Source organism: Sus scrofa, chromosome 18 (assembly GCF_054392235.1).
Source record: "Sus scrofa isolate SSC_HxYL_T2T_F1_AM1 chromosome 18, Sscrofa_HxYL_maternal_Yorkshire_Landrace_v2.0, whole genome shotgun sequence".
NCBI lineage: Eukaryota > Metazoa > Chordata > Mammalia > Artiodactyla > Suidae > Sus > Sus scrofa.
This window is the reverse complement of record NC_139400.1, coordinates 44,409,458-44,436,044: the sequence shown is the minus strand read 5'-3', so window position 1 is coordinate 44,436,044 and position 26,587 is coordinate 44,409,458. Positions and strand designations below refer to the sequence as shown.

The following is a 26,587-nucleotide window of genomic DNA, read 5'->3' as shown; positions in this document are numbered from 1 at the left end:
ATTTTTTTTGTGCATTTAATATTTCGAAATAAATGAATTCTTAGCAAGGAAGATTTTTAAAGAGTTGAGATAATCAGTTTTTCACCTTAAGTTTGGGTAAAGAATATTGATTTAAAATTAAGGACAAAAGACAATTTTAATGATTCAGGGCAAATTTACTCATGTGTTACATGTGAAATACAATTTGGTTCTTATAATCAAGATAGTTGTCTTTTTTTTTTTTTTCCATGTAACATGACTTGGTGCATTTCTCTAAAGAATCCCTATTACATCCTTTGAGAACTGCTTATTTAGTGATTTTTTTTTGTCCTTTTAACATAGGGAAAACTGACCTAAATCTCTAAGACAAATACCATATGATAGCACCTTTATGTAGAAACTAAAATATGGCACAAATGAGCATACCTATAAAACAGAATCAGACTCAGACACAGAGAACAGACATGTGGCGAAGGGCGAGGGGATTGGATGGATTGGGAGTTTGGAGTTGGCGGATATAAACTATCATATTTAGAATTGGTAAGTAATGAGATCCTATTGTATAGCACAGGGAATTATAGCCAATCTCTTGGGATAGAACATAATAGAAGATAATATGAGAAAAATAATGTATGTGTATATATATATATATATATATATATATATATATATATAAATGGGTTGCTTTGCTGTACAGCAGAAATTGGCACAATATTGTAAATCAACTATAAAAAACAATGTCATTGAAATGTCACACCAAGAAAAAGAATAAATTAACCTCTAAAGCATATTCCAATCTGGTCATTTAAATGACTAAGTAAATAACAGGAAATTATTATATATAAACATAATTCGACTGACGTAATAATAATACCTGATTAATTTTTACACATTCCAAAGCACTGCATTCTGTGCTAGGTTTGATTAGTCCAATCTCTATTGCACAATCTTCCTGAAGCCATTAAGGACCCAATAAATCATAAGGAAACACAAAATAACCTGAAATATAGCACAGGTATTTGCAAAACTGTGGTCCATAGATTGCTCATCTTGGCAGATACTTAGTTAAAATGCTCATCTTGGCAGATACTTAGTTAAAATAAATGAAAATGGTTCATTGTCAAGCAAATTTAGAAAATGCATTAAAAATTAAATATTCTGAGATATTTCTAAAGATAGATAACTATTTAACACACTCTTTCCAAAACTTCTTTTACCTTGGGAAGTTTTTACCTAAATAACTGCATTAACTAAAGTTTCACAGAAAGGCTTTTTTTTTTTTTTTTTTTTTTTTGAAACATTGGCATAGAGTAATTCCTGGAATATAAAATGTGTTTTGGAAGTTAGAGCGATGAAAGAGATAAAAGTGAATATTCTATTGCCAACAGAATGGCTCTGAAACTAGGCTCCAAAACACACTGTCTATGTGAAATTATTCACAGGTTTGGAGGTCCACAGTTTCCTTACTGGTTAAAAGCATGGTACCTTGAGATCAGAGGATCTAGAGCGTGAACATTTGGGTTTGGATTCTTACCTCACGACACACTCGTTGAGTGATCTCGGCCAAGGTATTTACCCTGTATGAGCCTCATGGATGATCCTAGTACCTACCTAGAAGACCACTGAATTAACTTTTTAAGTATATGAGGAGAACTTAAATGAATACTTGGGAAAAGTAAGTTTTCAGTAATAACAGCTACTATCTTAATAGTTTATATGGCTGTTATGATGATTGAATAAGACTATTAAATGTTTAGATTTTGACATGCGTCAAACTTTGCCCCTAATTTCTTCCTCTTCATTGGTATTGATTCTTCCTTCTTTTCTAAGGTAAGTTTTGATCCACTTTGGGGCTTCTGAAGTATAATTTTGCTACTGGGTGTTACCTCATTTCCAGAGAATGTGGAAAAGGCAAAGAGATGTGGAAATCAGGTCAAAGTAAAACCGAGAGTGTGGAAGCAAAATTGATTCAGGAACTATTAGAATATCTAGTAATCCACCCCACAGGTTGTTAGAAATAGGTAAATAACTTTATCTTCGTCTCTTAGAAATAAAAGTAAAAAGGTAAACAAGCTTACTTGTTAAAATAAATTTTTTTCTAGTACTGAGCCCTAAAAATTCTTTTCCATTTAACACAGACACTCCTGTTAAACACAATGGCATGTTCTTCAATGCAAAGTGTTACCACATCACACAATTAATACAAATAAATTTTCCGTAACACTTTCTGAGGGTTTAGGAAAACTGAAACAACCAATTAAATAAACAATTCAAGATGATCTAGTAAATGAGTGGACGTTCTCACTGATAATCATTTCAAACATCCAGAGACAGAAGTTCTATTTGTGCTAAAGTCTGGGGTGTAGCTAAACTCTGCTGCCAAACGATAGCAAAATCACAGCTTATACGAAAACAGTGACATTCCAGCTCATAATGTGAGCTGATGAACTGCACTGTCTTTGCACTAAGCCTCAGGAAATGGTCAAATCTACTCCAAGACAGATACAATGGCCAAAATATTTCTATATAGACCAATCTCAATTAACTTTGCCTAGAAAAATGTCAAAGAAAGTATTACCAATTAACAAATTAACATTTAAACACCTCAGTAAATCACCCCACCAATATTTACTACTTATTAATATGGGTTCTTGGATCATACTTTCATCTACATTAATTACAAACAACCTCTGTAAAAAAGTAGTAAAAAAAGTAAGCAGGTTAAATATTATTGTTGTATGCACAAAATGATTTTATTTTAGAATAATTTTGTTTAATCATTGTTATGATAATCTCTTATGGCACAACACTTTGAAGTTTTATATATTAAGTGACAATTTAATCATGCCATCAGTATGAAAAAAAAAAATACATAGCATTCCCTATTCGGAGCAGGAACACATGGATCCAAATCTTGCAGGAGCAGTTAAAAGCCATTAAGGTTCAAGTTTAGTAGAAATGAGTTATGACATATCCTTGTTTTATACCACTAGAAATGGTTAACCTATCTTCAAGTGATCATTTCTGTGGACTTTGATCTCAGTGTACTAAAATATAGACTCTGTATGAGCAAGAATAATCAGGAAAGTATTTATTTTATAATATTTCTACAGCAATTGATAACAGTAAAATTCAAGAATATGTAAGAACACATTAAATATTATCATGAAAACTTATAATTTTGATAGACTGGAACATCTGAAAATCTATTAGGGAGCTCTTAAAAGTCATAATGATAATAAAAACAGTAATAACAGTTATGTTAATAAGAAGAGCACATTTTAATACTTAGTGTTTGTTATAAGGTCTTTCAATATATCTCAGACAGTAATGTTACCAAACGCAGATTCCTTTTCTCTATAAAACACAAGCTGTTCATTTTAACATATAATTTAATTTCCATTCCGAGCAAATGAAATTCTTAACCAGGAAATATTGCAATCATTAATCTAGTATAATTAAAAAATGATTTCCTTTAAAAGCTACAGTGTGGATAGATAACACATAATTTGAAATTAATTTTAAAGGAAGCACAAGAGATACACCAAACCACAGGAGGTTTAATATGGATGGGAAGTTGATAGTTAGATATTAGATGTGCATTCATTTGCAATCCCAAAAACACACTACAGGTCACTGAAATCAGGGAGCAAAACTCAGCTTTACACAGTCATTGAAAGAGAGGACAGAGACAGACTGGGCTATCTCCTATACCTCGTTCTTTTGAGCATCTCCAAATGGACAGCAGGCAGAAGTATTTTACTTAAATTTATAGCAAGACATCTGACATATCTGCCAACAAAGGAAAGACACACTTTGCATTAAAGGGAAGAAAATCATAAATTGCACATAACAAATGGATAAACAGTGATGAGACCAATGGTGAAGAAGAAATTCTGGTTACATTGTCACAAAATGTCATTAGGCTAACTGAATTACTATTTTGTAGTTACATCTGACTTAACTATCTAGATTGTTTTATTAATCAAGACACCTAATTAAAATATACATCAATTGAGTTAGTTTGAAAATAGCCCTTTGCTCAATGGAAAGATTTTTTTTTATATAATGCTATTCATTATAGTACTATTATTGCTAATTTTAAAACATGCCATAATATCATTTACTTTTCTTGATTGTTTTTAAGTCAACACATAATCATCAAAATCTCATTGTGATGAGAAGAAAGGCATAAAAATATTAAAGCCTTCTAGAAGGAAACAATCTCAGTCTGTAGACATGACATAAACTCGTGAAACAATTATAATCTGCCTTGTGTCAATTCTTAATGAAATGCTTAAACAAATTCTACAGACAGTAATATCCAAAAAACAGTCCAATGGAGAATTCAATAAAGGATGGAATAATAAAAGAAAGCCTAATGAGGGAGTTCCCATCGTGGCGCAGTGGTTAACGAATCTGACTAGGAACCATGAGGTTGCTGGTTTGATCCCTGGCTTGCTCAGTGGGTTAGGGATCCGGCGTTGCCGTGAGCTGTGGTGTAGGTTGCAGACACAGCTTGGATCCCCGCGTTGCTGTGGCTGTGGTGTAGGCTGGTGGCTACAGCTCCAATTGGTCCCCTATCCTGGGAACCTCCATATGCTGCAGGAGTGGCCCAAGAAATGGCAAAAAGACAAAAAAAAAAAAAAAAAAAAAAGAAAGAAAAGAAAAAAGAAAGCCTAATAAAGGAGGTGAGACGGGGTATTAAGTGAAGGTTGGCATTTGGAAAGGCTAAGGAAAGGGTAAAATATTTTAGGAAAGAGGAAGCCTTGATGTCAAGACTGTGTGAAAGCACAAACTGAGGTCGGTGTCTAGCTGGACATGATGGTGTTACCAAAAAAGGAACACAAAGATGTTTGGTTAGACAGGAAGAAGGTAGATGAGGGGAAGGAAGGGCAAGGTTCAACAAGTTGGAAAGTTGAGGTATCATTCTACTTGCAAAAGAGAAATAGTGATAAGAAAAATGATGTGTTATTTCAATAAACTTGTGAGGTCATGCCCACTATTCACTCGTTTAAAATTAGCTCTTCTTAGAACTTTCTAGAAGAAATTGCTGGAGTGCTGAGATATTACCCTCAGGGCAGCTGGATGAAACTGGTGGAAGCTGAGCAGGTCTAATCTGACTCTATGATGACTTAATCCATAGATTCATTCAATTACTAGTATTTCCTATGAGTGCCATCATATGGGAAAAAAAGGTGAGAAATGCCACTTTATAAAATAGCAGCATTACTGAATCAAGTGTCTGATTTTTGGTCCATTCATTCAAGAAATAGTCCCTTTAGGAAAACTTGAAGTGCTGGATCCTTTGAACATGTGGTTCCTGATGATCAAGAGCAAGATGGTGGAGGAATAAGAGGTGGTGCTCATCTTCTCCCATAAACACATCGAAAAAACATCTACATGTAAAACAACTCACACAGAACATCAACCAAATGCTGGCAGAAGAACTTAAACCTTCAAAAAGGGCAAGAAACTCTTGACATAATCAGGTAGAACAAAAGAAAAAGAGAGAAAGAGAAAAGGAATCAGGACGTGACTAGAATTCCTGAGAGGGAGCTATGAAGGAGAAAAGGAACCCACATCCTGGGAAGCCACCTAGCTGACTAAAAGATCAGACTAGAAGGAAGGACCTCAAAGTCACTGAGAAAAGAGCAGCAGCTGGACTGAGAACAGCAAAGCAGAGTGAGAGCCCAACAGTCATCTGAAACACTGGCCTGGACACCACAGCCTGAGATGCTAAGGTTGGGGCTGGGCACTGAGACTCAGGCTCTGGAGGTCAGTCTCAAGGAGATGACTGGGGTCACCTGTGTGGAGACAGCCTAAGGGGCTACAGAGCTCTATGCCATGGGTGGGGGAGTGGTGTGCTATGGGCTGCAGAGTGGAACACCATGGCAGAGGGAACCGGGAGAAGCAAGGTGCCATTGCTGGGAAGGGCAAGAGGAGGAGGGGTGGACTGCCATAGAAACTCCTTGCATGCAAGCGTGCACACGCCTGTGGGCTTTCAGAGGGTGGGGCGCTCCTGGTACAGGCTACAGGTGGCAAGAATCCTTTTGCTCGGTTTACAGGAAACTGGGTGCTTCTTGTGCAGGCTACCAGTGGCCAGGCGCCTCTTGTGTGGGCTAAGGGCATCAGGGGGCTAAGTGCGACGTGGTGCCTCTTGCACGATCTACAGGTGGCAGGACAGACTGTGGTGGTTCTCTCAGAGGCCAGAGGGAGGCGTGGCCTGCCACCACTGGGGGCCTTTGAGTGGGCCCCACCTGTAGCCCCAGTCACCTCAGGGGTTGGAAAAAAACAAAAAAAGAGGACACTGCAACCAAGCACCATAGGCATATGTTGTTGCTCTCACTCCACTAGGAATACACCCGCCCTGCAGCTGCCACTCCCAAAAGCTTTGGGCAGCACCCAGATGCTTGATCACTGTCCCTTCCCAAGACCCTACAACTAGAAGCAGCTGGTGCAGCACCTCCTGCATGGGCCAAGTGGGATGGGGTGCTTCCTGCATGGTTTGCAGGTGGTGGGGGCAAACCACCCCAATTATCTCTGACTCCAGAGGTGGGCATGGCCCACCACCACTGGGGATACTTGAACAAAAATCACTTGCAGCCCCAACCACCACAGAGGAGGACATTACGACAGAACACCGCTTGCTGTTGCTTTCAGTCCCCTGGGAGCACAATGGCCCTGCTGCAGTAATTGCCAAGCACTCTGGTCAGTGCTTAGATGCCTCAACACTGTCCCTTCCCAGGAACCTGCAACTAGGAGCAGCTTGTGTAGCACCTCCCGTGGGGCTAAGCAGGGTGAGGTGCTTCTTGCATGGTCTACATAAGGCAGGGGCAAACCACTGCAGTTATCTCTGGCTCCAGAGGTCGGAGTTGCCCGTGACCACTCCCAGGAACAGGGTTCCAGGAACAGACACACTTGCAGCCCCAGTCACCTCAAGGGCACTACAGAGGAGGGCACTGTGACTGAACACCACCTAATGATGCTCTCGCACCCCTAGGAACACACAAGCCCTGCTGCTGCCTTTGCTGAATGCTCTGGGCAGTGCCCACACACCTGATCTCTGTCACTTCTCCATCCTGCAACTAGAAGCAGCCTGTGAGGGTACCTCCTGTGTGGGATAAGTGAGATGGGTTGCTTCATGCATGGTCTAAAGGTGGCAGGGGCAAACCACTGCAGCTATCACTGACTCCAGAGGTGGTTGTGGTCCACTACCACTAGGAGTCCTGAACGGGCACCACCTGCAGTTCCAATCACCTCAGAGGAGGGCATTGCAATCCAACACTAGCTGTTGTTGCTCTCACTCCCTGGGGAACTCATGAACCCTGCAGCTGCTACTGCCAAATGCTCTGAACACCCTGTAGATCTGCATAGAGCTCATTACCACTTCCCAGCACCCTGCAACTAGGAGAAGCCTGTGACACCTTCCTGCAGGTCCTTGCTGCTGTTGATAGTCCAGTGACCTGGTACTGACTGTTGGCCCTACCCATTGCCTTTTTCTCCCTGAAATCACACGGAACATCTTGGGGATAACAGCCTGCTCACACCAAAGAAAGAGACAGCAAATCTTCAAACTCCCACACCAAAAATAAATAGTAATGCCCCCCAAAATACAAAGGGGTGCTCTTGCATGTAGGTAGCCTTACAAGACTACAGTTTGGCTTCCCTAATCTCACAGAAAAATAAAAACATAAGCAAGATGAAGAAGATGAGAAGCCATTCCCAGTAAAAGGAACAGGAGAAGTCACCTAAAGCAGTAAACAATGAAACAGACCTCTGCAGTCTGACAGGCATTGAGTTAAAAGGGAGGTAGTGAAAAATACTGAAGGAATTAAAGCTGAATATCAAAGAATTAAGAGCAGATATGAACAGTAATACAGATTCCTTTACAAAGGAACTAGAAAATATAAGGCGGAACGTAGAAAAATTAGAAATTCATTTGCAGAGATGCAAACTGAGCCAAAGGCACTAAAGAGCAGAATGAATAATGCAGAAGAATGAATCAGGGACTTGGAAGATAGAATAATGGAAATCACCCAATCAGGACAGAAGACAGAAAACCAAATGAAAAAACACAAAGCAATGTAAGAGATCTATGGGATAATATAAAGCAGGATAATCAAAGCATAATGGGAATTCCAGGAGGAAAAGAAAAAGAAAAGGGGAGTGAAAATATATTTGAAGAAATAATGTCAGGAAACTTTACAAATCTAAAGGAAACTGTTATCAAGAAACAGGAAGCATAAAGGGCCCCAAACAAGTTGAAACCAAATAGGACCACACCAAGACATATTATAATAAAAAAAAATGGCAAAAGGTAGAGAGAAGATTCTAAAGGCAGCAAGAGAAAAGCAAAGTGTTAATTATAAGGGAAACTCCATAAGGCTATCAGCTGATTTCTCTACAGAAACACTGCAGGCCAGAAGGGAGTGGCAAGATACATATTTAAAGTGCTGAAAGGAAAAAATTTGCAATCTAGAATACTCTCTCCAGCAAGAATATCATTTAAACTAGAAGGGGAAATAAAGAATTTCTCCAACAAATAAAAGCTAAAGGAGTATAGCAATACTAAACCCATTATAAAAGAAATAGTGAAAGGACCTCTGTAAATAAAAAAAGAAGAAAAAATAGGATGGAGGAAACTGCAATTGGAAAGCTATCACTTAAATATACCAGCAAACAGATCTAAAAAAGGAAAAAAAAAAAATCTACTGTAAAAGCGATGATAAACATAAGGAACAGCAAAAGGACAAACATGAAGATGTTTAAAAAAAGACTTCAAAATCAGAATGTGGGGAAGGAAAGAGAGAAAATATAGATTCTTTTTTAAAAAAATAATATGTTTGAGCCTATATGACTATTAGGCCAAAGAATGCAGATACAGGAAGGGGTTAACAGATTTAAAAAACAAAGCAACCACAAATCAAAACCAAAAATTACATTCACAAAAACTAAAAAGTAAAGTACTCAAGCATAAAATAAGTGGAAACCATCCAACCAAAAAAAGAAAATAAAGGAGACACACAGAATCAACTGGAAAACAAAGTTGAAAAGGACAATAAATACATATCTATCAATAATTACCTCAAATGTCAATGGAATGAATGTTCCAATCAAAAGACACAAAGTGCCAGATTGGATAAAAAAGCAAAAACCTATAATCTTATGTCTATAAGAGACTCATCTTAGGGCAAAGGACACATACAGATTGAAAGTGAGAGGATGGGAAAAGATATCTCATGCCAACGGACAGACAGGAATGCAGGAGTTGCAATACTCACATCAGACAAAATAGACTTTAAAACAAAGCCCATAAAGAAAGACAAAGAAGGACACTATTTAATGGTTAAAGGATCCATTCAAGAATAGGATATTACAATCCTCAATATATATGCTCCTAATATAGTAGCACCCAGATACCGCCAACAAATACTAACAGACATAAAAGGAGAAATCGATGGCAATATAATCACAGTAGGAGACTTTAAAATACCACTCACATCAACAGACAGATCCTCTAGACAGAAAATCATTAAGGCAACAGATATCCTAAAGGACACAATAGAAAAGTTAGATTTAATCGACATTTTCAGGACATTGCATCCAAACAAATCAGAATATACATTTTTCTCAAGTGCACATGGAACATTCTCAAGGATTGATCACATACTGGGTCACAAAGCCAACCTCAACAAATTTAAGAGTATACAAATTATTTCAGATTTCTTCTCTGACCACAATGGTATGAAATTAGAAATCAACCATAGGAAAAGAAATGAGAAAAAACTTACTACATGGAGACTAAACGACATGCTACTAAAAAACCAATGGGTCAATGAGGAAATCAAGAAGGAAATTAAAATATACATCAAGAAAAATGAAAATAGAGACACAACCACTCAAAAATATGGGATGCCTCAAAAGCAAGGCTCAGAGGGAAATTCATAGCAATACAGGCCTTGCTCAAAAAAGAAGAAAAATCTCAAATTGACAACTTAACCCACCACCTAAATGAACTGGAAAAAGAACAAACAAAACCTAAATCAACAGAAGGAAGGAAATCATAAAGATGAGAGAGGAAATCAATAAAATAGAGATTTAAAAAACAATTGAAGAAATCAATAAAACCAAGAGCTGGTTCTTTGAAAAGTAAACTAAATTGACAACCACGTGGCTAGACTCACCAAGAAAAGGAGAGAAAAAAACCCAAATAAACAAAATCAGAAATGAAACAGGAGAATTCACAACTTATACTGCACAAATACAAAAAAAAAAAAAGAGAGAATACTATGAACAACTGTATTCCAACAAATTTGAGCACCTAGTAGAAACTGACAACTTTCTAGAGACTTACAGCTTGCCAAAACTGAATCAAGAAGAAAGAGATCAACTGAATAGACAGATCACTAGAAATGAAATTAAATGTGTCATAAAAACACTCCCTACAAATAAAAGTCCAGGACCAGATGGCTTCACAGAAGAATTCTACCGAACATACAGAGAAGAAACTATATCCATCCTCCTCAGACTTTTCCAAAAGGTTGAAGAAGGAACACTCCCAAAGATATTCTATGATGCCACCAACACTCTAATAACAAAACCAAAGATTCCACAAAAAAGAAAACTATCGGCCAATATCATTGATGAACATAGATGCAAAAATTCTCAACAAAATTTTAGCCAACAAATCCAACAACATATAAAAAAGATCATAACACCATGACCAAGTGGGATGCATCCCAGGTTCACAAGCATGGTTCAACATACACAAATCAATCAGTGTCATACACCACATTAGTGAAAGAAAAGTAAAAAATCACAAGATCATCTCAAGAGATGCAGAAAAAAACATTTCACAATGTCCAATAAAAATTAGAAATGAAAAAGGAGAAGTAACAACAGACATCGCAGAAATACAAAGGATCGTAAGAGACTACTGTATGCGACTATATACCAATAAAATGGAAAACGTAGAAGAAATAGACAAATTCTTAGAAAAGTACAATCTTCCAAGACTAAACCAAGATGAAATAGCAAAGATGAACAGACCAATCACAAGTACTGAAATTGAAACTGTGATTAAAAAAGTTTCCAACAAACAAAATCCAGGACCAGATGGCTTCACAGGCGAATTCTATCAAACAATTAGAGAAGAGTTAACATCTATCCTCTGAAACTATTCCAAAAAATTGCAGAGTAAGGGATACTCCTAAACTCAATCTATGAGGCCACCATCACCCTGGTACCAAAACCAGACAAAGATACCACAAAAAAAGAAAACTACAGGCCAATGTCACTGATCAACATAGATGAAAAAATCCTCAACAAAATAGTAGCCAACTGAATGGAACAATGCATGAAAAGGATTGTACATAGTGATCAAGTCGGATTTATCCCAGGGATTCAAGGATTCTTCAATATCCGCAAATCCATCAGTGTGATACACCACATTAACAAACTGAAGAATAAAAACCATATGATCCTCTCAATAGACACAGAAAAAGCCTTTGATAAAATCCAACACCCATTTCTGATAAAAACTCTTCAGAAAGTGGACATAGAGGGAACCTACCTCAACATAATAAAGGCCATATATGACAAAACCACTGCAAACATCACTCTCAATGGTGAAAAGATGAAAGAATTCCCACTGAGGTTAGGAACAAGACAAGGATGTCTGCTCTCGCCACTACCATAGTACCATAGTTTTGGAAGTCCTAGCCATGGCAATCAGAGAAGTAAAAGAAATAAAAGGAATCCAAATTGGAAAGGAAGAAGTAAAACTATCACTCTTTGCAGATGACATGATACTATACCTAGATAATCCTAAAGACTCTACCAGAAAACTGCTAGAGCTCATCCACGAATTTGGCAAAATCACAGGATACAAAATTAATACACAGAAATCAATGGCATTTCTATACACTAACAATGAAAGAGCAGAAAAGGAAATTAGGGAAGCAATCCCGTTTACCATCAAATCCAAAAGAATGGTATGCAGTTCCCGTTGTGGTGTAGTGGTTAATGAATCCGACTAGGAACCATGAGGTCGCGGGTTTGATCCCTGCCCTTGCTCAGTGGGTTAAGGATCCGGCGTTGCCATGAGCTGTGGTGTAGGTTGCAGACGTGGCTCGGATCCCGCGTTGCTGTGGCTCTGGTGTAGGCCGGGGGCTGCAGCTCCGATTCGACCCCTAGCCTGGGAACCTCCATATGCCGCGGGAGCAGCCCAAAGAAATAGCAAAAAAAACCCAAAAAAACAAAAGAATGGTAATCCCATTTATCATGGCATCAAATTTACTAGGAGTAAATCTATCTAAAGAAACAAAAGAACTGTACTCTGAAAACTATAAGACACTGATGAAAGAAATCTAAGATGACACAAATATATGGAAAGACATACCATGCTCTTGGACTGGAAGAGTTGAAATTATCAAAATGACTATACTACCCCAGGCAGTCTATAGATTGAATGCAGTTCCTATCAAATTACCAAGGACATTTTTCAAAGAACTCGAACAAAGTATTTTAGTTTGTTTGGAAGTGCAAAAGACCCAGAATAGGCAAAGACATCCTGAAAAAGAAAAATGGAACTGGAGAAATCAGGCTCCTGGACTTCAGACTATACTACAAAGCAACATTCCTCAAAACCATATGATACTGGCACAAAGGGAGAAATATAGATCAGTGGAACAGGATAGAAAGCCCAGAATTCAATCCATGCACCTACAGCCAACTAATCTATGACAAAGGAGGCAAGGATATACAATGGAGAAAAGACAGCCTTTTCAATAAGTGGTACTGGGAAAACTGGACAGCCACATGGAAAAGAATGAAATTACAACACTCCCTAACACCAAACACAAAAATAAACAAGAAATGGACTAAAGACCTAGATATAAGACCAGATACCATAAAACTCTTAGAGGAAAACAGAGGCAAAACACTCTCGGACATAAATGACAGCAACATCTCATATTCACCTCTTAGAGTAATGACAGTAAAAACAAAAATAAACAAATGGGACTTAATTAAACTTATAAGTTTCTGCACAGTAAAGGAAACCCTAAACAAAACAAAAAGACAACCCACAGAATGGAAGAAAATCTTTGCAAATGAAGCGACTGACAAGGGGTTAATCTACAATATTTATAAACACCCCCTACACCTCAATACCAAAGAAACAAAAAAAAAATCAAAATATGGGCAGATCTAAACAGATGATTCTCCAAAGAAGACATACAGATGGCCAAAAAACACATGAAAAGATGTTCAACATCACTCATTATTAGACAAATGCAAATCAAAACCACTATGAGGTACCACAGCCAGAATGGCCATCATCAAAAAGTCTACAAACAATAAGTGCTGGAGAGGGTGTGGAGAAAAAGTTGCTGGGGTTGTAAACTGGTGCAACCACTGTGGAAAACAGTGTGGAGATTCCTCAGAAACTAAAAATAGAACTACCATTTGATCCAGCAATCCCATTCCTGGCCATCAATCCGGAGAAAACTATGACTTGAAAAGACACATGTATTCCAATGTTCATTGCAGCACTATTTTTAATACCCAAGGCATGGAAATAACCTAAATGTCCATTGACAGAGGAGGGGATGAAGAAGAGGTGGTACATATACACAGTGGAATATTACTCAGCCATTAAAAGGAATGAAATACCAGCATTTTTAGCAACATGGATGGACCTAGAAATTATCATGCTAAGTGAAGTCAGTCAGACAATGAGACACCAATACCAAATGCTTTCACTGACATGTGGAGTCTGAAAACAGGACACAATGAACTTCTTTGCAGAACAGATACTGACTCACAGACTTTGAAAAACTTAGGGTTTCCATATAAGACAAGTTGGTGGGTGGAGGGATGTACAACTATAAATGTAATTATAAATGTAGTAAATGCTTTGGTACTAAAAAAAATAGTCTTACCAAAATGAATATAGAGGGAACATACCTTAACATAATAAAAGTCATTTATGACAAACCCACAGCAAATATAAAACTCAATGGGGAAAAACTGAAAGCCTTCTCACTCAAATCTGGAACAAGACAAGGATGCCCACTCTCACCATTGTTATACAACATAGTACTGGAAGTCCTAGCCACAGCAGTCAGACAAACAAAAGAAATAAAATGCATCTAAATTGGAAGAGAAGAGGTAAAACTGTCACTGTACGCAGATGACATGATACTATATACAGAAAACACTAAGGACTCAACCCAAAAACTACTTGAACTGATCAAGAAATTCAGCAAAGTAGCAGGATGTAAGATGAACATTCAGAAATCAGCCACATTTCTGTATACTAAGAATGAAATATTAGAAGAAGAATACAATAATACAATTACCTTTTAAAATTGCATTCAAAAAATCAAATACATGGGAATACATATGACCAAGGAGGTTAAAGACTTATATGCTGAGGACTATAAAACATTAATAAGGAAATTAAAGAGGATTCAAAGAAATGGAAAGATATTCCATGTTTCTGGGTTGGAAAAATTAATATTGTAAAAATGGCTATACTACCCAAAGAAATCTACAGATTCAATGCAATCCCTATCAAATTACCCATGACATTTTTCACAGAAGTAGAACAAACAATGTGGTATATATACACAATGGAATACTACTCAGCCATAAAAAGAACAAAATATTGCCATTTGCAGGAACATGGATGGAACTAGAGACTCATACTAAGTGGAGTAAGTCAGAAAGAGAAAGACAAATACCATATGATATCTCTTATATTCTGGAATCTAATATAAGGCACAAATGAACCTTTCCACAGAAAAGAAAATCATGGACTTTAAGAATAGACTTGTGGTTGCTAAGGGGGAGGAGGAGGGAGCGGGATGGATTGGGAACTTTGGGTTAACAGATGCAAACTATTGCCTTTGGAATGGATAAGCAATGAGATCCTGCTGTGTAGCACTGAGAACTTTATCTAGTCACCTATGATGGAGCATAATAATGTGATTAAAAAGAATGTATACATGTATGTGTAACTGGGTCACCATGCTGTACAGTAGAAAATTGACAGAACACTGCAAACCAGGTATAATGAAAAAAACAAAAATCATTTTTAAAAAAAGAAGCCCTTAAAACTTTTTCCTTGGTTTCACTGGGTCACGAACTTTATACAGGTTTCTTCCTAGTTCTAGGTCCCTGACTTCTCTTTCCTTAGATAACTTACTTCAGAAAAGGCAATTATAAATTCTTTTCTGTTTCCTTAAGATGTAAATCTTTTTGATATCTCTTATTAGTTTTACAGCCAGAGAATGTCTTTCTCAAGAACCTGGAAACACCTATTTGAAATGTAATCATTGGGAGTTCTTGTCATGGTGCAGTGGTTAACGAACCCAACTAGGAACCATGAGGTTGTGGGTTGAATATCTGGCCTCGCTCAGTGGGTTAAGGATCTGGCATTGCTGTGAGCTGTGGCATAGGTTGCAGATGTGGCTGAGACCCCATTTTTGCTGTGGCTCTGGCATAGGCTGGTGGCTACAGCACCAATTAGACCGCTAGCCTGGGAACTTACATATGCTGTGGATGTGGCCCTAGAAAAGCCAAAAAAAGAAAAAAGAAAGAAAGAAAAAAAGAAATGTAATCATCAAGGAAGATATCACCCCATTTCTTAGTTTGTGGGATGGTAGGAACCTAATTTCTGCAGGGCTTCTTGCTTCAAGTTACTACATCTCCTTGTGTCATAAGACAGAAGAATTTTTTAAGTTTCCTTTGTATAAACTCAATTTGTAAATATAACTGTTCTATGATCTCATCCAAGTCTTCCACTTCAGTGGAGTCAAGTTCAGACTGAGTTTTGGTCTCACTCCTTTACTGCAAAAGCCTTAAAAAAAAATCTTCCTTGCCTGTTTACCACTGAGTAGGGCAATTTTTTGTTTGACACTGAACTTACTATTCTGACTTGTGTCATGGACCCTGAGATGTCACTTTCTGTTAATTATGTGTAAAGAGGAGCCACTTGAGAGGAACCTTATGGATTACACTATTTGTATCTGGCTTACTGCAGTGATCATTTTAGAGAAAACAGTTTTATACAGGCATATATCATTTTATTGTGCTTCAGATTTATGTGGTTTTTGAAAATTGAAGGTCTGTGGCAACCTTGCATATAAGCCTATCAATGCCGTTTCTTCCAACAGCATTTTCTTACCTCCTATTTCTGTGACACATTTTGGTAATTCTCTCAATAGTTCAAACTGTTTCATTATTATTGTATGTATTCTGGTGGTCTATGATTGGTTACCTTTGTTGTTACTACTATGACTTGCTGAAGGCTCAGATGATAGCATTTTTTGGCAATAAAATATGTTTAATTAAGATATGTGCATTTTTAAAGACATAATGCTGGAAGTTGCCATGTGTCACAGTGGGATCCGCCAGTGCTACAGCTGTGATGCAGGTCACAACGGTCACGAGGGTGCAACTGCGGCCTGAGAACTTCCACATGTCATGGATAAGGCCAAAAAAAAAAAAAAGACATAATGCTACTGCACACTCAACAGACTATAGGATAGTGTAAATACAATTTTCATATGCACTGGGAAATAAAATCATGTGACTCATTTTACTGTGATATTTGCTTGATGGTGATAGCCTGAAACCAAACCCGTGGTATCTCCTTTACTTTTATATCCACTTTATCATATAACCATAATTTAATGTCTTAAAGCAGACTCATGAGAGTACAGTACACACAAAATTGTGTATGCCAACCATCACTGGATGTGTATTTTTTTTTTAATGGAGGTCCCAGGCCAGGGATCAGATCTGAGCCAGTTGCGACCTCTGCCACAGCTGTGGCAATGCCAGATCCTCAACCCACTATCCTGGGCCGGGGATCAAACCTGCATCCCAGCACTCCAGAGACGCCACTGATCCTGTTACACCACAGAAGGACCTCCAGATGTATGTTCTTATACATCTACTTGAAATAATCTTATCATCATTAATATAGTTTATCAATAGCTTTCTCTACATTACTATAAATATGATGGTTTTAACAAAATGGTTCCCTTGGCCCTCATAATAAATATTTATTATATAGACTATGCCCTATTATAATTCAGCTAGAACATAAAAAGATGAAAATATATGATTTGACACCTTCCTTTTAAATTTACTATTAAAAGAAATATATTTTCTATACTTTTGGCATTATTTTTATTGGTAGCGTCTAAATATTCATTTGTACTGTTCACTTCCCAGGCTTTTTACTGATTTTTTTTCTCTAAGACGGAGCTTTTATATCCATGATGAGTAAAAACACTTTAATTTGTAGATGAATGTTACATTCCACAATGACTCAATTACTTGCTGAGCATATGTTTTCTTTAAATGTTACTATATCCTTTTAACAAATACACTGTATTAATTTATGAAGAAATGCACAAATCATCAAAACACCCTACAATGACATCATAATATGCTTCTGAAATACTGTTTATCCATTTCATTGCTTTATTCATATGAAGCAGCAATGACATGTACAAACCAGCTGTGGTGATAACAGGTGTGCATGCCCCTTGGATATCCAAAGGATGTCTTTCCGCTAAGTGGCAGTCTAATCACCCAAGCTCCATGGAAGACTAAATTTAAATCAGATGTTAATTGCCTCCAGAGTTCAGCTGATCTTTTCATTCAATTATCTTCCCTAAAGCCAAATGGAAAAATGCTTTGACTCAGGAAATTGTATATGAAATTCCCATCTGCTATAAGAGAAACAGGTTTACAAACCATGTGCATTTGAAAGGAGAAAAACCCTTATTCATTTTCAAATCCATGATTTTCCCCACTATCTGATGTTGTTTTCATCAAATGATTTCTATAAAAAGATTACATCAAGAAAATCCCTGATGTATAACTCTATTTGTTATTATAAGCATCTTTAAATAAGGGGCTGACGTTTTTCATCTCTCTATACAGGGCATTGCCTAGGAGTCTTTTTTGTCTAAAGTTGTTCCATGCGTCTTTCTTTGACAACTTAACTTAGAGACTTACAGTAAGGCAAACATTTGAACAAATTATTTTTCTCAACTGCTCGCTTTCTTTATTTTCTAACTTTTCCAGCTCCTCTTCCTCCATTTTAATATAGAAATTCTATAACGAACAATTTCTTGGTACTGTCTTGTTCTATCTTTACCTCCTCAGTTCCTGGGTCAGCTTATTTAAAGTCACTTCCGTGCAGGCAACTTCCAATTCTCTATCTTCAGTCTTGACTTCTCCCACGCTTCAATCTCGGTTTTCCAACCACATGTTGGCTGCATAGGCTAGTCTTATGGAAGTCTAATTGCACCCACCACTTCCCTCTTCATCTAGAATGACTGTCTGCTTCCTTTCTTTTGCTAAATACCTTACCTTTCACCTCTATCTTAATCGGTATTTAAGCCCAGACTTTCAGAGTGAGCTTGATTCCATTCACTCTGGTTTTCTCTTCATTAACACCTAATTATCAACTTTTACTTACTCTTTGTCAGTGTTTTAATTTATTTTTCTGAAAAAAATTCCAGTCCTATTGAGTGTTATGTAACTGTTACTCTGTGAGGAATTATTATTGCATACTAAATTTATATTTCCAAACATCACAATGGGCATCATAGCTCCAGTAAGCAAGAACTAGCAATAAGTCTATATAAACTTTAATCCTATTATTCTTAGATTTCTATTTCATCTTTTGTTTTATAGGTAATAAAATGTCAAAAATATTCTTTCATTGTAGTAATTTATACTTTTTATTAAAAATGAGTAGAGAGAATTGTTTTTTAAGAGCAGAGGTACTAGAATTAGTTATTTAAAAAGTACACTGCATAAAAAGAAACTTCTGGGCAAAGCAAAACAAAATCCATACTATTACAAATGTCCATTCTAATGTTAAGTCAAATTAAAAGCCAGGGGTTGCAAGTAACCAAAAGAAGAAAGATTAATCAACCTACTCGTGGAGATAAAATCAATTGATGGAGAGCAAAAATGGTACGAAATACTCTATACCACACAGTAAGCCCCAGTTTATACATGGCACACAATTCTTTGTGAAAGAGAGGAAAATACAATTAGTTGAAACCCATCCAATTACCAGAAACCTATCTCATACTCTTGTTTTCTATCATAAAATGAGTGTCTTTTAACCTGTCTCTTTATGCTGTTATTATTATTCCTTTTTAAATTCTGACAGGTGCTGAGTAAAAGGAGCTCAGATGTAATTGAAGACTAAAGAAATATCATGTGTGGGTTTTTTTTTTTTTCCTTTAAACTCCCATAATATAAAACAGCAAACCAATTTAAACTAGATTTGGAAAATAAAAAGTTGCTGTCTGCCTAGTTTAATCCCAGTGAATTTTATATCAGAACAATAAATCCCTGAAAATGCAGGCTTCCAATGGAACCTTGTTAAATATTTAATCATAGGCACTAGGCCCATAACCATAAGCTGTGTTCCTTATTCTTATTTATTTCAACAGTAACTTTTATTCTTTTTATGGAAGAAATCGAATGATGAGGGATAATCACTCATGTGAATATATGTGTGCTTACAAATACCATCACGGCAATATTGCTGCATATAGATTTAGTTGTGTAAGGATGAAATTACAACAATGACTATGCTGCAACAGAAAGGGAAGAAACTCTCTCTCCTCTACACTTGCTGGATGTGTGAGATTATGATAAAGGCACATACCTTTAGGTTGTTTTATATTTATATTAAAAACTAAAAATGCTGTTTTGAGCTATCAGAAGACATCAGTGCAATGCCCAAATATATACAGTACCAATCCAGGAATAGTGTACACTTAAAAGTTAATTTTTATTCATTCTTTGGAGATTAGCTTAAATGTCACTTCCTTAAAGAAGTCTTCTTTGACCAACCTCCAGAATAGGTCTCTTCTGATCTGTGCATGACCAGTATTTCAAGACCCGAATCTCCATGATGAATGGTGGGTAACTAAATTACAAACTTGTTGCATTTAGGCTTTCTACCTAATCCAAATTCTTCTTATATTCCCTGTTACTACTATGCACCCAATCATTTATCTGGGGAATCTGGGAGTTTCTTAGATTTCTCCAAATCCCTCATCCCAGTTTCCTGGATTTTTACCAAGATTTTATCTATTACATCTTTTATCTATTTACCAATAGATTTTATCTATTAGGTAGCTCATGAAATCGTTCAACCTCCATAGCCATCAATTTAATTTGGGCATTTAGATCTCTCATTCTAAAGATGGCAGTTGCCTTCTAATTGATTTTCCTAAGTAAGCTCTAGTTGCCCTTTTAGTCAGACTAGTGCTTTATGTCAGGGATTTTTTTTTTTTTTTAATTTTAAGGATAAATTTGTCATTAGCTTCCTGCTGAAAAGCCTTCAGCAGCTAGTCATTACCTTCACAATAGAGTAAACGCTGTAAGGGGACAACTAAAACTCAAGCAATCTGATTCCTGTCTGTAGGCCTCGTTCCCATCATAAACTTTTCTTAAATTTCAATATTCTGCTCTACTAACAGCAGCTTCCAGACTAAGCCACTATCTCTAAAATCTCTACGCTTGTGTATTCACCATCTCTTCTGCTATACCCTGCTAGAATTTCAAGATTCATTGTTATAATCATCTCTTTTTGGAAACAACATATGATTCCAGAAGGATGAATTAGATTTTCTGCCCTATGTATTTATATTACACTAGTTTATAGCTGTATTTTAACATTTATCAGAATATACAACTTACACTATACTGAGAGCTTACTGAGAGACGGATCTTTTTCCATCTTTGTATTTTTGAAAACCTGTTATCTAATCACAGTGATGGAAAAAAATCTGTGAAAAGAGTAAAGGAATTGATTCTTATATAGGAGACATTTGCCCAAATATTTGAAAATAATTTAGTCACCTGTAGTGAGAATGCTGTATTAAGCAAAGATTCAAAGTTAAAGGGTTAGAAATAGTCTTTAAACAAGTCAATAAAAAAAAAAAAAAGAAAGACAGGTCATTACAGTCCAGGTAAATGTTATTAATAGGAAGACATCACGGATTCTATTACTTTTCATCTAAGAGTTGTACTCTGTATTTTTTACTATTTAATATCTGCTTAATCTAGCATTCCAGACTGATTAATACTTCCATGCTTTCAAAGACATAAAACTCATAGTAACAGCTCACAACATAATTCCTTGCTCAACTATGCTCTTCAGTGCAATATTCATGCTTCAAATATTTATACAATATTTTAGTTTAGTACAGCACGATTATTCTCTGTGTATTGCCAACCAGAAACCTATCTGCATCCTTAACAAAGTTGGTTTCAATTTATTATATGGAAAAAAAACATTTAAGTGGACTAAGGGAAATGGGAAGGGTTTCGACCAGAGAAATAATATAATTTGGATTAGGTTTTAAAAATATCATTTTGGCTAAGGTGTTGAGAATAGCCTTTAAAAGTGGTATACTGAATCTTTCATTTGCAACTCTACATTTATTCTCCACCTACCCTGCACCCCAGGAGGTTGCTCCATATGAATGGCATCAATTGACTTCCTTTCTTCCAACTTCTGGCTGGATGCGGCCAATAGCATCAGCTACCTTTTGAGTCTGGGCTTACACTCTCCTTTTCAGCTGAGCTGAACACTCACCTCCTGGCTTTGACTTACTTATCTGTACTTCCCCAGGACTAACCTTCAGACAATAAGGGAAGGGACAAAATGGGCAAATGTTTTTCTCTGTTAATCTTTGGCTGACGCATTTAAAAGTATTCTGTATGTTCCTGAGAAGGTCCAGGAAAGATCAAACCCGAGCTACCTCTGGAGGGAATCAAACTCAGTACTACACACTTGTACTGACTTTTCTGTCTTGTCATATTTCATTCTTTCCTATTACTCCCTCACACTGCCTAAAAGATGTACTTGCCCATGAGTAATTATTTCAGTCTTTGCTTTTAGGAAAGCCTAGGCTAAACTCTAGGGAGGCTCTGATAGAAGATCAAGAAGTTGTAAAAGTGAGGTCAAGACACCTATTTCTTTAACTGCTGAGTCACCACTGAGAGTTTACTCAATCCTGCTACTGAAACTGACAACACTAACGGCCTGCACCTGCCAGAACACAGACTAAGACTTGAACCCATGCGCCAGGACTCGAACCCAGCCAAAACCCAGACTGGGACTTAAACCCGCCTAAACCCAGACTGAGACTTGAACCCACGTGCTGGGACTTGAACCCACATGCCAGTACTCGAACCCAGCCAAAACCCAGACTGGGACTTAAACCCACGTTTTAAGCTCGATTTACTTACCCTGTGTCTGGACTCACTAAGGTTCAGGATCGTTATGCCTCCGGGCAGAAGGAACTCAGCAAGAGACAAAGTGAAAGGTAAGCAGCACACTGATTAGGATAGGACGCTTGTAAGAAATGCAAGCAAGCAGGCAAGGAAGCTCTGCCCCAGGACCAGGGGCATAGGGATTGGAAAGACCCGCCTCTTCCGGGAGTGGTAGCTCCTCCTTAGTATCTGTAAGGTGTGTGTACTCAAATCAGCTGAAGGGCCATCTTCAAACTCTTGCCCTTAGTCTGAGTCTGAATGCAGGCCTCATCCTATCCCCTACCCAATAACCTGAGGCAATTCTCGCACCTCCACTAGTTAAGCAAACCTGCCTTGTTCTGAAGGTTTTCTTAGTCTCCCAACATCTCCCAGGTTTCACTCTTTATCTATAATCCCTATTAGGACCTCTATAACCACCTGTGCCTACTCTATCCCTATCACTACTGTAAGGGCAAGTGCAAAATAAAAATAAGAGGCTTAATTCTCCCACTGAAAATAAAAAATGGACTTCCTTCCTCTCCCTTTTCTTAGAGTAGTTACTTTAGAAACCTATAAGTTCTTTGTCTATCTCTGAAATGTATGTAAATCTTTTTAAGAGCGAAATAAGCCTCTTGCCAGCTTTACAACCCAAGCATGTCTTTCTCAAGGACCTTAGAGACATCTTGTTGAAAGGTAATCAAGGAAGATAATGCTCCTATCTCCCGGTTTCTGTGGGAGAGCAGGAGCCTAACATCAGGGGGTTCTTCTCTCAAGTTGAGAAAATATCTCCCGTTATAAAGATACGAAAGTTCATTTTTCTTGCTATAAAGCCAACGAATTAGCACAGATGATCACCTTAATTACCAGGTGAATTTAGGATGAACTGTTTGTGACAAATGGTGCTGTCAAGTGCTTTTTCTTGAGGACCAGTTATTGTTTATCTTGTATCTTGAGACCATGTACATAATTGATTGTGTCTGTTTGGCTATAAAAGGGTGAGATTCATCTTTGTCTCTGCAGTCTCTTAGCATATTGTCTGTGATGCACATCAAATTCTAGCTTAATGCTAATTTAATAATAAAACTTTCTTCTTCCCTTTCTAAATTTGTGGTGACGTTGTCTGGGTTGGCAGGGGATTTTGGTTTTAATTATATTTCTGCAATATTTCCAAAATCTATAGACCTTATTTAGCCCTCTCCTGATTCTGTAACCACTCCCTCTCCTAGATTCTCTAAGCCTGGTTGTGGTAACAGCTCCAATCTATCACTAGCCCCAACCACTGCTGCTTTTTCTGTTGCTTTTCTCAAACCATACCAATAAATTTGTAAACGGTTATACTGTTAAATTCTCCTAAAGTTCCAAATTTGTGTGGCATTAATTTCCTTTCAGGACCTTGACTAACAAATTAGAAGGGATTGAAAGCAAGGAAATTGTACCATATAGTATATTATACATATATATATATATATATATATATATACAGATATATTACCTTTATTCATTCTTTTATAAATGGACTCAGGTTGCTTCCATATCTCGGCTATTGTAAATGATATTGCAATGAACACAGTGTTCAGATATCTTTTTGAATTAGCATTTTCATTTTCTTTGGATGAATCCCGGAAGTGGAATTGCTGGACTGTATGGTAGTCTAGGTTTAATTTTTTGAGAAACCTCATATTGTTTTTTGTGGTTGCTGCACCAATTTACATTCCCACCAACAGAGCAGGAGGGCTCCCCTTTCTCTACATCCTTGCCAAAACTCATTATTTGTTGTATTTTTGTTAAGAGCCATTCTGACATGTATGATGTGATATCTCATTGTGGTTTTGATTTGCATTTCCCTGATGATTAATGATGTTAAGCATGTTTTCATGTGCCTATTGTCCATCTGTATGTCTTCTTTGGAAAAATTGTCTGTTCAGATCCTCTGCCCATTTTTTAACCTGACTGCTGAGTTTTTCGATACTGAGTTGTATGAGAATCACTTTTGACTCTTCACTCTGTCGTAAACTCCAATACTTCTGAAAGTTCTAATATTTCACTTTAAATATGTATATAGAACCAACCATTTCTCTTTTATCACCTAAATAAGCAACATCACCTCATTTTTGATTATTAAAATAGTTTTTTTTTTTTTTTTTTTTTAGTGTTCTGTGTCCTCTCTTAAAACCTTTGGATTACCCTCAATACAAAGGACAGAGTCATCTTTTTTAAAACATGGGCAACATATTGATATTCTTTTTTTTAACCTTTTATTGATGCATGAGTGATGAACTAAAGGCTGAGCATATTTGATGTATATAACTCGATGAGTATGAAGATAAGTACATATCCATGAAACCATTACCACAGTCATGCCATAAACATATCCATATTCATCACCTCCAAATGTTTCCTCCTGCCCTCTCTATTTATTGTTACTTTTTGGTAATAAGTACACTTAGCATAAGATCTGGTCTCTAGTAAAATTTTAAGTATAAATATAGTATAATTAAGTATAGGCAATGAGCTGTACAGTGGCTCTCTAGGACTTATCCATTTTATATAACTGAAACTTTGTACCTCTTGACTAATACCTCCCTGTTTTTTCCACCTCCTCTTAGCCATAGGCAACTACCATTCTACTCTCTGCTTTTCGAAGTCTGACTATTTTAGATTCCTCATATAAGGCATAATGTAGTGTCTTCCTTTTGTATCTGGCGTATTTCACTTAGCATATTTTCCAGGTTTACCCATGTTGTTGCAGGATCTTCTTTTTTATTATATTATTTCTTATGTATGTATCACATTTTCTTTATCAATTTGTCTATCAGTGGACATTTAGTTTGCTTCCATCTCTTGGCCACTATAAATAATGCTGCAATAAACATGGCAGCACAGATACTGCTTCAAGATCCAGATTTCAATTTCTTTGAATATAGAAGCCCAAGTGTGACTGCTGAATTATAGCGTAGTTCTATCTTTAATTTTCTGAGGTGTCTCTATACTATTTTCCATACTGGTTGCACCTATTTACAGTCCTGCCAACAGTGCATGAGTTCCCTTTTCTTCACATGCTCATCGATATTTGTTATATAAGTTTCAGTCTTTCTTCAATCCTTCTATTACAGCTCCAGTCTTGTGTTTCTTGTCTGTTTTTTTCAAGTTTAATTTCTTTGCCGAAATAAATCTTTATCTTGTGTGTGGTGACTATTAAATACAACAATTGATTGCCTCTGTATATTCTACTAATGAGCCATAAGAAATTCTCTCTCCTGTCACTTTTACACAGCTGACTTCATTCACACTGCATAAATGAGCACCTAAAACAAATCAGCGTCAGTTTTTATTAATATGTAGCAGATTTCAGATTACAGTTATCACAACCAGAAAATGTATTTGTTGGTGCAAAGTGAAGATTAAAAAATGATGAATTTCTGAGAATTGTATTTCAATTGCACTTTTCAGGGAAGTAAATACTGAAGATCATACAGTAAAGTGAAAAGAACACAGGATGAGGCAGTAGAGTTGAATTTGACTACCAGATCCTTCCCACTTTTGGTTATGTGAACATGATGGAATAGTTAACCTCTTTGTGCCTCAACATTTCTGTATATAATATACAATTCCTTTCCCACTAAATCCAGACTATATAAGGTAATAAAAAATTTTTTTGATTAAGAGACAAAAATGGTTTACTGAGCATAGAAGTTAGGATGTTAAAGTTCCAAATCCACAGGGAATAAAGGGAGCATAGAAGGGAGAAATGTGTGACTCACAAGGTCTCATCACATGGAAAAATGAGGTCCCTGAGACTCTAAGTTGTTTTTATGTATATACTAGCTGGCTAATCCCACATCCAAGGTGACGACTCTTGGCCGCTGGGTTCTTATACTCCCTACTTGCCTCTTGTGCTGGTCTGTTCATTTACTTTGTACTATGTTCTTGGGAGATCACTGGTCATCCCCCTTTGAAGAATTTGTTTCCCATTGATGAGAGGAAGCAGACATCTGAGAGTTGGTGTATCTTCCACCTGGATCTGCTAAAATTGTCTTTCTTCCATCTCTGTTTTACAATCACTTATCTCCACCCTAATAGGATTCCTGATAGACCCAGAGACTTTCAGTTAAGAACCCACATCTCAACAGAACTTGAGGGCAATTCAGATATGCCAACTTAAGGCCTGGCCATCATGACTTATCCTCTTAACCAGTATGCATTCCCCATTTTGTAGTGGGCCTCTGCTCAGGGTCTCCTCTTGGAATCCTAACCCACCCTGGAACAAGGAGTGTTCCATGCTTTCTATAAT

At 37.0% G+C, this 26,587-nt stretch overlaps 1 long non-coding RNA gene across 1 annotated transcript in view; it reads right to left on the bottom strand.

Annotated features, from left to right (window-relative positions):
- Positions 1-22,462, bottom strand: part of LOC106506814 (uncharacterized) — a 208,978-nt gene extending 186,516 nt beyond the window's left edge. The window contains exon 1 of the long non-coding RNA XR_014834253.1: positions 22,294-22,462. This is a non-coding gene — a long non-coding RNA (uncharacterized LOC106506814). The remainder of the gene's footprint in view (positions 1-22,293) is intronic.
- Positions 22,463-26,587: the final 4,125 nt, after the last annotated feature.